Genomic DNA, 13499 nt, shown 5'->3' with positions numbered 1-13499 from the left:
GGGCAAGATTCTGCCCTTTAATAAAGGTGGGGGAACTGAGGCTGATCTGAACATGCTTGCAGATGAAGAGCTTGAGAGCAATTGTCAAAAATGGTAATGAAAACCTGCCCTTTCTTTTTTTCCTTCTTCTCTTAAGGGTTAGTACAAACCCAATCACTGTGAAACTGTAAGTGGCGCAAATATAAATGTAGATTTTATTCCTTACTCATCACATTATAGTCAATGAAGGTAGAAAATGAAAAAAATCAATATTTTTCAAGTTTTTCTAAAGATCAAAAGTCATTTAGAGAAATAGGCGCCAATGTAGGCAAAATTTCGATTGGGGGAGCAATCGCTCCCTCTCCCCCTGGCTACACCACTGTTCCTCGGGAAGATTAGCAAAGGTTGAGACGATTTTCATCATCGACAGTTCCATGGGAGGGTAATCCAGTGGGTGGGAATGAATCAGGTAGGAGCGAATATTAGTGAGTCTCTGTAAGAGTTATTATTATCCACATGGGGGTTCAGATGAGATGTGGCAGTGATTCCAGTACTACTAAGGGTATAGGAATAGGATCCACCAATTCAATTTAAGCCTAAAGGACATTTGCTCCTCACTTGGTGTGTCACATTCTTGGAGCTTCCCACATTTACCGACAGGTGGCTTGGTTGGGATGGGATTCATCTGAATAGGAGGGGGTCTGGGAGGTTTACGATAGGCTTAGGTCAGGTTTTTTACTCCCAGACCATGTAGACGGGAATACATGTTAGTTATTGTTAATACTAACATTATGGAGACAGGAATTACAGATGGCTTCTCAATTGACACTATCACAGGGCAAATTGAAATGTGTGTTAGTAAATGCCAGGAACTAGGGTAATAAGAAAGATTTTTTAGAAACTATGATAGCTGTGGAGGGCCTGGATCTTATAGCCATTACAGAATCTTGATCATTTGATCATTTTTGTCACACCACAGTCATTTTCTGCACACGAGGGCTAATTAGACCGGGACCTACAATTTATTGCCGATTCCGAACGGCAGGCTTGTTTTTTATACTCGTCGAGGGGTTGGTGCGCTAACCCCTCGATGGGGGACTCCCTGCGGTAGCAATTTTTGCTGCGGTCAAGTCGCCGTTTTTTGTTGTACCCCTGTGTCAGGAAAGTTTTCTGACAAGGACGAACTGGGTATCGAACTCGCGACACCTCTAAACATCCTTTGGTACTTTAGGCGAGCATCTTATCGACCGGGCTACCGCGCCCTTACAGAATCTTGGAGAAACGATGGGGATGAATCTCTTTCTTACACATCTCAGGATATGATGCTTCTTAAAGAAATAGCAGGGGCGGCTTGTGAAGGAAGCGCATAGGCACGCCCCCCTGAAAATTATGTCACTAATTTAATTCTTTAAATGTGTGTGTGTGGATTTGATACCAACTTAATACCATAAAAGTTCTTTTTTTTTTAATTTTTAAATGAATTTAGTAAATTAGAAAAGAAAAATTTTCGGAAGCATTGATAAAAAAGTTCCTTAAAATACAGGTCATATGATCAAGGTTTGGGAGCACTTTCCATGGAGAGAGCTCTGTATACTTCTTTCCTCTTTGGCAGCTTTCCATCACACTGTATGAGATACCCTTTGGTAGTATAAAAACCAGAGGAGGAAGAAAGGGGGATGGTTAGTACAGGTTATTATGCTCATTTTAATATATTTGAATTTAAAAAATTTAATTTATAATTTAATAAATTAAATAAATTTTAAAATTTTATAATTTATATTTTATAACTTTATCATGAGAGGCTTCTGTCCATACCTTTTTTGTAGGATCCAGTTTTTGTGAAAATTTCTCTTATTTTTGTGAAAAAGATCATTAATTTTGTGAAAAATAAGTAATTTTGCAGGAAGCGAAGCAATTTAGTTAATCTACACAAAAGAAATGAAACTCTAAATTTAAGATTTTATTAATTTTTATTTTGTGAGGTACATTTTTCAGGTCCAGAATTTTATGAAGGGTCCGTTTTTTCGATCCGGAATTTTGTGAAGGCTTCCGTAAATAAGCCCAAATTTTGGCTGGGTGCAAACCTCTGATATTGGAAGAAGTGTATGAATTTTCACAATTTGCAAAAACCATTGCAAGTGGCAACTGATAAACTTAAATGATGATTTTCAATGTTGTTAAAGATATTGCTCAAGCTCACTGCGCAAACTATTTATGTAAATGTTGCGTTGATAGAGCATTTTTATTTTTCCACTGCATAGATATGCAGATAATATAAAAAATAATTTGATAAACAAAAATAAAAGTTTTCAATGCAGTGCAATACTTTACTAATTGTAAATAGTACATGTACTCAGGGCCGGAACTAGAGGGTGGCAGAGAGGGCAATTGCCCTGGGCAGAAAAATTTAGGGGGGGACGGCAAGCAGCAGCATCTTAAGGCATGGCCCCACCCGGGCACCTCAAGTGAAGAGGGGCCTTACAAGAACTCTTGAGGCATTTACATGAGAATGGGATTGGGGGCAACTTGCTTAATTGGATAGAATCATGGTTAAGAGATGGGTCACATCGAGTTATGATGAAAAGGAATTCTGTGTTTTGACAGGCGTCACAAGTGGAGTCCCTCAAGGAAGTGTCCTTGGTCCCACACTTTTTCACGTTTTATATGAACTCAATCAGGGTATCGATGGGATTGCTAGCAAATTCATAAATGATGTGAAGTTAACGAGAGTAGTAAGGAATCAAAGCAATAGGGAGGTTGCTCCAGACCAACTTAAACAGGATTGGAGCATGGGCAAATGAATTGAGCATGACATTTAGCATTGACAAGTGCATGGTCACTCATTTTGATTGAAACAACCCATGTTTCTCTTATGAGTTGAATGGTGTCACTATTCCAGATGCAACTAGGATCACCGATTTGGGAATTCTCATTGATGAGAGGCAAAGGGTTTCTGAACATTGTTCAGCGGTGGTCAAAAAGCGAATAGAATGCTCAATTTTATTTTCAAAAAGGTCTCTTTACATTCTTCTAAAGTCATTCTTCCATTTTTTCGAGGTTTAATTTGTCCTGGACTGGAGTATGCTATAACAGTTTGGAGACCATACCTGCAGAGGGACATAGACTTGGTTGAAGGGGTGCAGAGAAGAGCTATGCATAATCTTATTGGCACACAGGGCTTGAGTTATGAAGAGAGACTTCATTTTTTGATTATGTTTACATTGGATCAACACAGGTGTCAGGGAGGTATGATTGAAGTGTTCAGAATTTTCAATGGAATGGATAGGATGGACCATGAATTATTACTGCACTTTCAATCTACTGCTTTTACAAGGAGACACCAGTATCGATTGGTAAGGGGCAATTGGATGCCTTCTATATAAAAGGAACCAAGCGCCATTAAATCAAAACTGAGAAAAAGCTATTTAAAGTTATCTTTGATTCAGTTCTCTTCAGTTTGGTAGTTGGTTCAAGTGCACATGGATGGCATCACAGCCTATATGTTCCTTGGCTCTATTTAGATAAAAAATTCTACCTCTTTCAATAGTTCAGATGTCGGTGTGTCTGAAATGTTAAAAATAGCACTTGGTTCCTTTTATATAAAAGCCGTCCAATTCTAGGTTATGGTGTCGCAGGGTGTTTTTCTCTAATTGTTAATAAATGGAATAGCTTACCTCCGGGGGTAGCAAATTCTGACACAATTAAAAAGAAATACGATAAACTTGTTGGGGTAAATCGAGAAGCTATCCATACATAGAACAAGACAACCATAAGTATTTTTTATGGGCATTGTATAATATTTTATCATGCATATATATATTGTTTTTAGTTTTTGTAATTGCATTTTTGAAACATGACAACCATATTTGTTATGAGCATATTTTTCTCAGCCACCTCAATGGGCATTTTGCCTATGTAAACGAGCACCTTTGTTGAATGGGTGCAAATAAAGGAAAAGCCTCACCATCCAAAGAAATACCATTATTTTCTGTTGTACAGAGTGTAAACAAGACAAATAATATACACAAAAAATTATTTTCTGATAAAAATTTCTGTTGTAGTGTTAAAAGTTAACTCTCCTACTGCATCTCTATATCCACCTGTTGATAATAATTTTGTACAGCTATGTGCTGGTCAAACAACTCTTTGTGGGACTATAGAAGTTCAACCTGATCAAAAAGGAGTTGTTAGATTACATATAGAAAGTCCAGATAATTCTAATCAAGGTTCTGACCTGTCATCAGTATCTGACATTGCACAAACACTAGAATGCGCATCCAAAAACAATATAAAAACAAATGCTTAGTGTAGGATGCCTTGAATAAAGCATATGCCTATCATTGGGTCAGTCTGTTATGCTCATATCCCAACTCAAAGAAGGAAGATGGATAAGAAAGGAGATGAAAGATATTGCATCTACATCAAAGAAAGGCAGACAGTAATTTGCTGTCGAGATGTGGTCAGGGCCGTCTTAAGAACATCATAGCCCCCCCCTCTTCTCTCGAGGCTCCCAGGCCATTCCTGGGTGGGCCCATGCGTTAAGACGGCACTGGATGTGGTATTTCAAAAGAAGCCCTTACAGACTGAAAATACAATCACACTACCAATTGAAAGAAATGATTGATATGAAGAACTTTCAAATGATGGAAAATATATCCATGGTGAAGAATAGGGAAAATAGCTGTAGCTCAGTAAAGATGGAAATAAAGATGAGGAGGCTGAAACAAATGGCAGACAGCTCAGAAACAGAAACAAGTTGAAAAAAGCCTGAAAGGTTTGAAGACTACATTATGTTGGCAGATGTCTTCATGGCTGATGCAAATGAACCAGAAACTTACCAAGATGAAATCAATTGTGCAGACAGTATATTTTGGAAGAAAGCCATGGACTATCTGAAATGAATTCCTTAAGAGAAAATCATACATGGATTCTACAGCCATTACCTAAAAGATCGAAAGCTATACCTTGTAAGTGGGTGTATCATGTCAAGAAGAATCCAGATGGTAGTATTGACAAGTGTGAAGCAAGACTTGTAATCAAAGGATTCAGTCAATATCAAACCTTCAGTCCAATAACCAAGATAGGAGGGTGTATGCAACACTGATTATTGAGCAATACGCTCAATAATCAGTGTTGCAGCAAGTGAGAAATTGCATTTGATTCAATTTGATGTCTCTACAGCATTTTTATATTGTGATCTAGAAGAAACCATCTATATGCAACAACCTGAAGGTTATAATGATGGGACAAAAAAAAAAAAACAGTGTGTGTAGACTTGAACAGCCTTTATGTTCTTAAGCAAGCTCCTTGCTGGTGGAACAAGTGCTTTGGAGACTTTTTGTTGAAACTAGGATTCAAAGAAAGTGAAGCTGATCCTTGTTTGTACATCAGAGATCATAACAGAAAATTACTCTTAGCGTTATATGTTGATTAGGGCCTAGTCACAGCAACTGATCAGCAAGAAGTCTGTCTTAAAAAGTTTAAATTATGGAAACATCATAATAATAGGTGTTATGAATATAGATTTACTGACAAATAATCCCGATGTACTTGATTATCAAAACAATCTATTTCAGGTTGGATTTCAATCCTTAATAAATGAACCAACCAGAGTTAAAGATACCTCGACTTGTATCGATCATATTTTTATAAAAAATCAAAATCATAGAATATCATTTTCCTCTGGAATATATATCAACGATTTAACCGATCACTATCCCGTTCTTTTAAAATTATATTATGACAGAATTCCAATTTCCAAATCTAATGAAAATCCCCCTCTAAAATTATTAGATAATAAAAAACTTTCAACTTATTTTAACAATTATAAATACCTCTGGTTGAATAATATCGACTTAAATTTACAATATCAGTATTTTACATCCACTCTGAACTCTATTAACAATAACTTTAAGTTTGTAACATATCGAAACAACAAATTAAAAAAAAATTGGATGACGTCTGAAATCTATGCCCTGATCAAGAGAAAAGAAAAATTATATATCAGATTAAGGAAACATCCTCATGATTTATTATTTAAAACTGCTTATAATTGTGTAGCTAGGGAACTGAAATTGAAAATCATAAACACTAAAAATGAATATTATAGAAAACAATTTATTAAATGTAATTCAAACCATCAGAAATGGAAATTCATTAATAATACCATCAATCATAAAAACCAAAATACAATTTTTCCAATTTTTTCTAACAGCTTGGAACTTGCAAATCAATTCAACGCCCATTTTAAAGATATCAATAATGGTAATCTAGCTTTTAACAACACTAATAAATTCAAAAATTATTTATATCCAACTGTAAGTTCTTTTGTTTTGTTTGATGTAGATAATACTGAGTCCTAAATAATCTAAACAGCTTCTACAAGAATTTTACACCAGACTACGATGGTAACAGTATATATCTTATTAAAGAATTTGCACGAAATAATGTCGAATTTCTAACAAAATTTATTAATACTTCTTTTTATTCAGCCACATTTCCTGATTCCTTAAAACGAGCAACCATCACTCCGATCTATAAATCTGGAGAGAAAAATTTCCTTTTTAATTACAGACCTATATCGATTCTCCCAATTTTTTCTAGAGTTATAGAAAAAATTTTATCATCTAGAATTTATAAATTCCTTAACCTAACAAATTTCTTTGCTGTAAATCAATATGGTTACATAAAAGGACGTGGTACCGAAAACGCTCTATTAAACTTCTCTAAATTTGTTTATAACAGTATTGACAGCTGTAAATTTACCCTGGCCATATTTTTAGACATCTCAAAAGCTTATGACAATATAAATCACTCAATTCTCATTGAGAAACTCAGTTCTGCTGGAATCAGAGGTAATACATTGAACTGGTTCACTTCATATCTAACCAATCGTAAACAAAGAGTTAAAATTAAAAACACACTAAGTGACTATATCACTATACAGAGAGGAGTCCCCCAAGGATCAAATTTAGCCCCCTTACTTTTTATAATATTCATAAACGACTTATGTAAACTAAATATTCATGGTACTATGATTACTTACGCCGATGATTCAGTTCTTTTATATTCTTCCAACGATCTTAATACACTAACAACTAAAATAAATCAAGACCTGTGCTTAATCAGAAAGTGGTTCCTAGCCAATGATTTAACCTTAAATCTTTCAAAGACTAAAGTCATTCATTTCAACTTAATTTACTCTGAAATTGATTTTAATCTAAAATTCCATAGCCCAATATGTTTGATGAACCTCGACTGCTCCTGCCAAAAAATTCAGCAGGTACAAAATATCAAATATCTAGGACTTAATATTAATAGCAATTTAAAATGGAAACTTCATGCACTAGAAATAGCGAAAAAACTACGTTTTATTGTATATAAATTCTATTATCTGAAACAAAAGGTAACAGCAGAATTTCTGAAAGAAATTTACTATGCCTGGTTTTATTCAATTGTCAATTATGGTATCATCATCTGGGGTGGCGATTACAAGACAAATCTGCTGCCTATTTGTTCTATTCAAAACATGTTTTAAAACTATTTACAGTGCTCGTTCTCAAATCTCAATTTATAGAAATTTAAATCTACTCCCCATAAGACATAACGCCATCTACCGAATCATACTCTACATATATCGTAATAAATCAATATGCACTCAAAGAGAGTCCATATCATTGAGAAGACCAAACGAAATTTATCGCATACCCTCATTTAGAAAAGAAATATTTCGCAAACATTTTTACTACCTTGCTCCTAAACTATTTAATGCTTTACCGTTGGTAATGCAGAATATATCTAGGTTTGCATCATTTAAAAAATCACTTTTTGAATTTCTAATAGCAATAGACGATATAGATGTATATTTTCAATTCTAGAAGCGAATTATATTATTATCTATACGCCTGTAGTTGCCTCATATCAATTGTTGTTATATCAAATGTGAACTTGTATATCAGCATAATTATTACAAAAATTTATTTGAAAATTCATTTCATTATTTAACTATTTTTTTTTATTTTTTTTATTATAAGTTTTGTGTTATTTTTTTGTTTCTTTCGTCTTTATCTTTAATTAGTTGCTCTGTACAGGCTCAGGCCTCTTGACAACAAATATTGAGATTTCACTGTTTCATGTATTATTTAACTTTGGAAACAAATAAAAAAATATTTGGAGAAGTTGAAGATTTCATTAAACAGTTGAAAATGAAATTTAAAGTTGCTAGTAAATCAACAACATACTTCTTAGGATTGGAAGGTGATGGAAGGAGAGATTGCAGTACAAAAGTTCCCTACAGAGAATCAGTCAGTTGGCTAATATGATGATGAAGCCATTGAACAAGCCAAGATTAGTGACACTGTCCGCTAAAATAGGAGCTGTATTGTAATGAAATTGTTTGTTTTATTAACAAGGGAAAGTGTTATAAAATTATATCAATGGACAAACAATTGATTTATTTATTTCTGTTTTTGGTATCTGGCAACAGATTATTAGTCAAGTATTTAGATTTGGAGTTATGGCAACAGTAGAAAAAACATGGCTGCTTAAGTCTGAACAACAACAGATGTTGTCTCCCATTTTTAATGTTTAAATCTGTGTCTTGGTTTAATTGAATATTCTGGATATAATCATTTACACTCACACACATCATTAATAGGAAGGATATGTCAACAGATCCAAAATAACAAGATAAAACAGTCAAACCCTGCTATATTGAACCTGGTTCATATCAAATAGCATTTTTGGTCCTGTTCCATAAAATGTTCTCTTATTAGATCACATATAGCAAACCCCTGTCTCTTGAACAAGACTGTACTTTTAGTAGTCATTTAGTAGTCTGGTGCGAGAACAGTTTTGTGGCCCTCTTAAATATTATGAGATGTAATGAGGGTTAATTAGGCCCAGAGATGAACTCGTTTTTGTTCTTATACAGTGAAACCTGCACAAAACGGAATGACAATGGAACTAAACCGAAATAATATTCTGTTTTGTAGAAGAAAAATTTCCATTTTATAAAGGTGCAAATCAAAGCACTAATCATTGAACAGGCTATATTTTGATTCAGTTTAAAACAGGTTTCTATCTCACGCAGTGCCAGTCTTAGACAGATTTCACTGTGCATCCACTGAAATTCAATTTAGGGGGGGGGGGGTATGCTAAAAGTCCTGGAATTCGGATCCCCCCCCCCAGTTACGGCCATTCAAGTCTTATAGGGTGATGGGTTCAAAGAGACTCTTTTACCAAAGACTCAAAGCACTGGTAAGACTATGAACACCTTCATGGTAAAGGCTGACAGGGCTCTGGATACCTTAGGTATTATTCTTATATTTATCTAACATGTAAAACTATAAATTTGAAAAACATGAAAATCAATATAAGGATCCAGCTAAAAATCTTAGTGTAAGGGTCCTGTACAAAACCAAGTCTCATTCAAGGATGTGGGGGTGGGGGCGAAGATTCACTGCCATATGTGTGTCTGTTAATAAATCAACATATTTTTCATCAGTAGAATTTCAAGTTCCAGCTTTTTAAAGTAGTTATCATAAAATATTATATATAATAAATGCAATAAAATCCGGTTTTATGGTCCCTAATATTTTATGGCCTGGTGCGATTGCATCCTTTGCACCTGCCCAAGTTTGGTGTTGCCCTTAAAGTTTTTTTTTAACCCTTAGAGCTGCAATCCCGAGATATCTTGTCAAACTTCATCTGCTTTATTTCGGTCACTCTAAAATATCTTGAGTTCTTAACATGTTTTTATTTCCAATGTGGCAGTTATAGTGTGAATCAGGAAAATTTTAGAAAAACACTTAAAGGGTTAATGGAGTTTGACAGCAAATAACTGTGAGCATGAATAAAATATTATGAGTAAAACAGAATAAAAATATTACAAATTTGAGGGAAAAAAATACCTGCAATATCAACATTTTTTTTAGTACTGCACAGACTTACAGGACTTTGTCAATTATCCCTTAATCTTGCACCCCAGTAGGCCTATAGTAGGGGATGCACCAGATAACTACAAATCTACTGTATACTGATTGAAATAAACACACTTCATTTTGATTCTTTAATAATAAACTTAAAAAAAAAAAAGAGTTTTTTTTAAAAACATTGAATGCTCTTATTTATTCCTTTTTTTTTCATTTTATAACACATCTTGTTAATGATTTCTAATTTCTATTTTTTCCCCCATAACCTCTTTTCACTGCAGAGGTATACATATGTGAATCTCATTTTTAAGGGTTTTAATGATTCTTTTTTCAAGTTAAAATCTGTGGTACACGTATTTGTACTTAACTAAAATGGTCCTAATAAAAATATCAACCCAAATTTATTATAATTAATTCGGGTTGATATCTTTACTAGGACCATTTGAAATTAATTTTTTTTAATGGCATTAAGTTAGAGGTAACAGTGGTGTTGTTCTTGAATGTGGCTGGTGAGAAGGCTGTGGAGGTATTCAACAGGTTTGATCTGTTGGACAAGGAATTGTTGGACTGCGTTACGGAAAAGTTATTGGCCAGTTTGAAATTTTCACCACACTGAAGAAAAATGTGGTCATGGAAAGATTGTTTTAACAGACGCATCCAAGAAGAGGGTGAAGCATTTGATATGTTCATCACTGACTTAAAATGTTAGTTAAATTGTGTGAATTTCGTGATCAGTCTGATTCCATTGTAAGAGATCGTATTGTGCTGAGAACATCAGACAGGGGGGTTACATGCTGCAAGAGAATAACCCAGACTTGGGTCAAGCCATCGAATTGGGCAAAGCAGCTGAGCTTAGCAAACTGAGAACCCAAACTGTACAAGGCCATAACAATGGCATCAACATAATGCAGTGCAAAAAGGGTTAAAGCCAACATTGTCACTCCGTCTGCCAACTGTGATAAATGTAGATGGAAGAAGAGACCAGCTGAAGAGTGCTGAGGTATCTGATAATGAAGTTTATTTGTGTCAAAATTGTAACCCATGACATAAGAGCAAACAATGTCCAGTGTATGGGAAGAATGCTTCAGATGCAAGAACTTCAATCATTTCTCAAATGCATGCAAGTTCAGACAAGTCTAAGATGTAGCACTTAATGGAGATCTATCTGCAAACAAAGGGTTTGAAAATGATTTTTTTGTGAATTCCCTTACCTTAAAAAAAACTGTCAAGCATATTGACTCAGCTACTAATTTGGAAGAATGTTCAAAAACACTCATTCAATAGTTAAAGGTACTGTAGTGATGCTCAAAATCGATACTGGTTCTGAAGTGAAAATTCTCCCACTTTAGTGTCTTTAAATCATTTTGTAACGAATATATTTTTCCAGTATGGACATTTTTACTAACTCTCTGTAGTCTTATATCCCATAATGTCTTTTGTTTGTTTATACGTTGTTAAAAGAAGGTGAGAAGAGAAAATCTATCTTTTCCAAGAGAGGAGTGTGTGAGTTGGAATGTGACTTCCGTTCTGGAAGGTTGTGTGTTTTGAGTGTGCTTTGAAATAAAGGTTTCTTCTTAAGTTCTGTAGTTTCACACATTTATTGGAAACCCCTCCAATATCAAGTGTCTAGGAATATTCAGTCAACTCACGGAAAAGAGACGCACCTCAGACACGACATCCCTTATAAAACTGGCGCCCAACATCATGGCTCGAACTCAAGGCAGTACGAACAACACCCCCTATACATAAGAAAGCCTCCACACTGTTGACGTCACAACTAGTGACGTGGCCAGGTGGAGGCTGAAGAAAGACAAAGCAGTGAACGATCAACCATGTTTGCACGTGTTTTTTATTCGTTATCGTCTGTGTTTTTAAGTTTGTTAGACAACGTTTTAAAATTTATTTTTGTGTTATATTCTGTTTTAATTTTTATTAATCATGCTTTGTGGATGCCAAGAGACAGAGAGGCTTCTCTTATTTTAATGTACTGAAGAATAAGATCGATCATCAAAGGCTTTCTTCTAGAATCAAGAAAGGACATCAGTGCCGAAAGTTTTCGAGTAAGTATCTTTATTGAATTTATTTTTATCATTAGCAGTGAAAATTATGACATTATTTACAATGAATAAAATAAAAGAATTTATATCTATGTTTTAAGTAGTTGAAATATTGTGGGATTTTATATAATTTTCGGAATAGGACTATACAGTATATTTGTGTGTAAATTTTGCTTAAATCTATACGGGCAAAAGTACATTCACATGTGGCATAAAATAATTATTTGTTTTAAAATACAGTGAGACCTTGATATAACGATAATCTGTGAACCATATTATCAACACACAAAAATGTTGACGATATTTGAAAGCTAACTTAATGTTGAGTGTTTTTGTCATTCAAAACTGGGTAAGTTTTCATTTCAAGTCAGTAATATAAATTATCTCAATTATTTTAAAATGTATGGTAAATGTAGAAGAATCTACACAGAGAAAAATTTCTATCACCTGTTTGCAAACTGTTATCAAATAAATAAGAAAATAATTTACACTATCAAATAATAGGACAAGGCTGGGCAAATTTCAAAAAAAAGCTAGACACCCCCAACAATTATTTAGTTGCTAAAAAAAATTTTACCCGAAGAATAAGGTCCAAAATATTTTTATTTTTATTTTTTCAGGACATAGTTACCTTCTTTCATGTTGGCAGGTATACTGCTATAGATTCCAAAATTTTATGCTGCACTCAACCTGCAATTCAGTAACTACACAAAAAAGTTTAGGTGCCAATACCAATTTTTTAGTTACAATGATGACCTGGTGCCTGGGATTTGTCCAGCCCTGTAATAGAATATCATAGACTGTTTGGTACACTCTTATTTCTAGTCTGTTTTTATCTAAATAAAATTGATGGCATTTCATGATTAATGTGAAAAATATATACAAATATAAAAACCTTAATGAAATGCTTTCATGAGAATATCAAACTAAAAAAACTAGGCAAGTTTACATTCCCATTTTTCATTCACATACATGATCTCGAAGGTAATTTGAAATGCGCTTTAAATGTAAAAGAATCTGATAGTGACAGTCTTAATCACTTATTCAATGTATGTGAGGATATTTCGAATGAATTGCTAGTTTATGTTGAAGACAAACAAAAACAATAGCTTTTGTAAAAGAGCAAATCCATTTGATTAAATATACTTGAACTCTATGTAGCTGTTCTACATATTTTATAATTTTGTGTGTGTTCACTTCTCTTCACTCAATATGTTCCTATGCATACAGATATTTATTAGTAGTTAACTTGCAATTCCTCATGCACAAATTATTCGAACAATAATTTAGTGATAATATCGTCAATCCTAGTGCAGAGCAATCTGATGACCAATCACTACTGTATGTAGAAGTTTATTACTTGAATGAATCAGACAAAAAGTGAAGCTTCTAATGAGTGAAATTAATCTCAAACCATTCCTTGATTTTAAATGGGGGGGGGGGGGTGCTACGAGAGTATCACATATTTTGAACTGTGTCTGAAATAACTGAATTAACCAGAAAAATTGCACAATTGCTTTATACAAATACA

The 13499-nt window shown here is 34.1% G+C and overlaps 1 protein-coding gene across 2 annotated transcripts in view; it reads left to right on the top strand.

The window, feature by feature from the left end:
- The window catches only part of ktub (Tub domain-containing protein ktub), a 208039-nt gene that overhangs the window by 76028 nt on the left and 118512 nt on the right, over nucleotides 1–13499 (top strand). The window contains exon 1 of one of the 2 annotated variants that reach the window (XM_089239411.1): nucleotides 11836–11971. The exons of the other annotated variant lie outside the window; for it this stretch is intronic. The gene's annotated coding sequence lies outside the window, so the exon portion shown is untranslated. Of the gene's footprint in view, nucleotides 1–11835; nucleotides 11972–13499 lie in introns of those variants that run through there. 2 annotated transcript variants of the gene reach the window in all.

Source organism: Pholcus phalangioides, unplaced genomic scaffold (genome assembly GCF_987345545.1).
Source record: "Pholcus phalangioides strain wild (caught in Gottingen) unplaced genomic scaffold, Ppha-v1.0 ptg000011l_1, whole genome shotgun sequence".
NCBI classification, from domain to species: Eukaryota; Metazoa; Arthropoda; class Arachnida; order Araneae; family Pholcidae; genus Pholcus; species Pholcus phalangioides.
The sequence above is the reverse complement of the archived record's forward strand: the minus strand, read 5'-3'. Positions and strand labels throughout refer to the sequence as shown.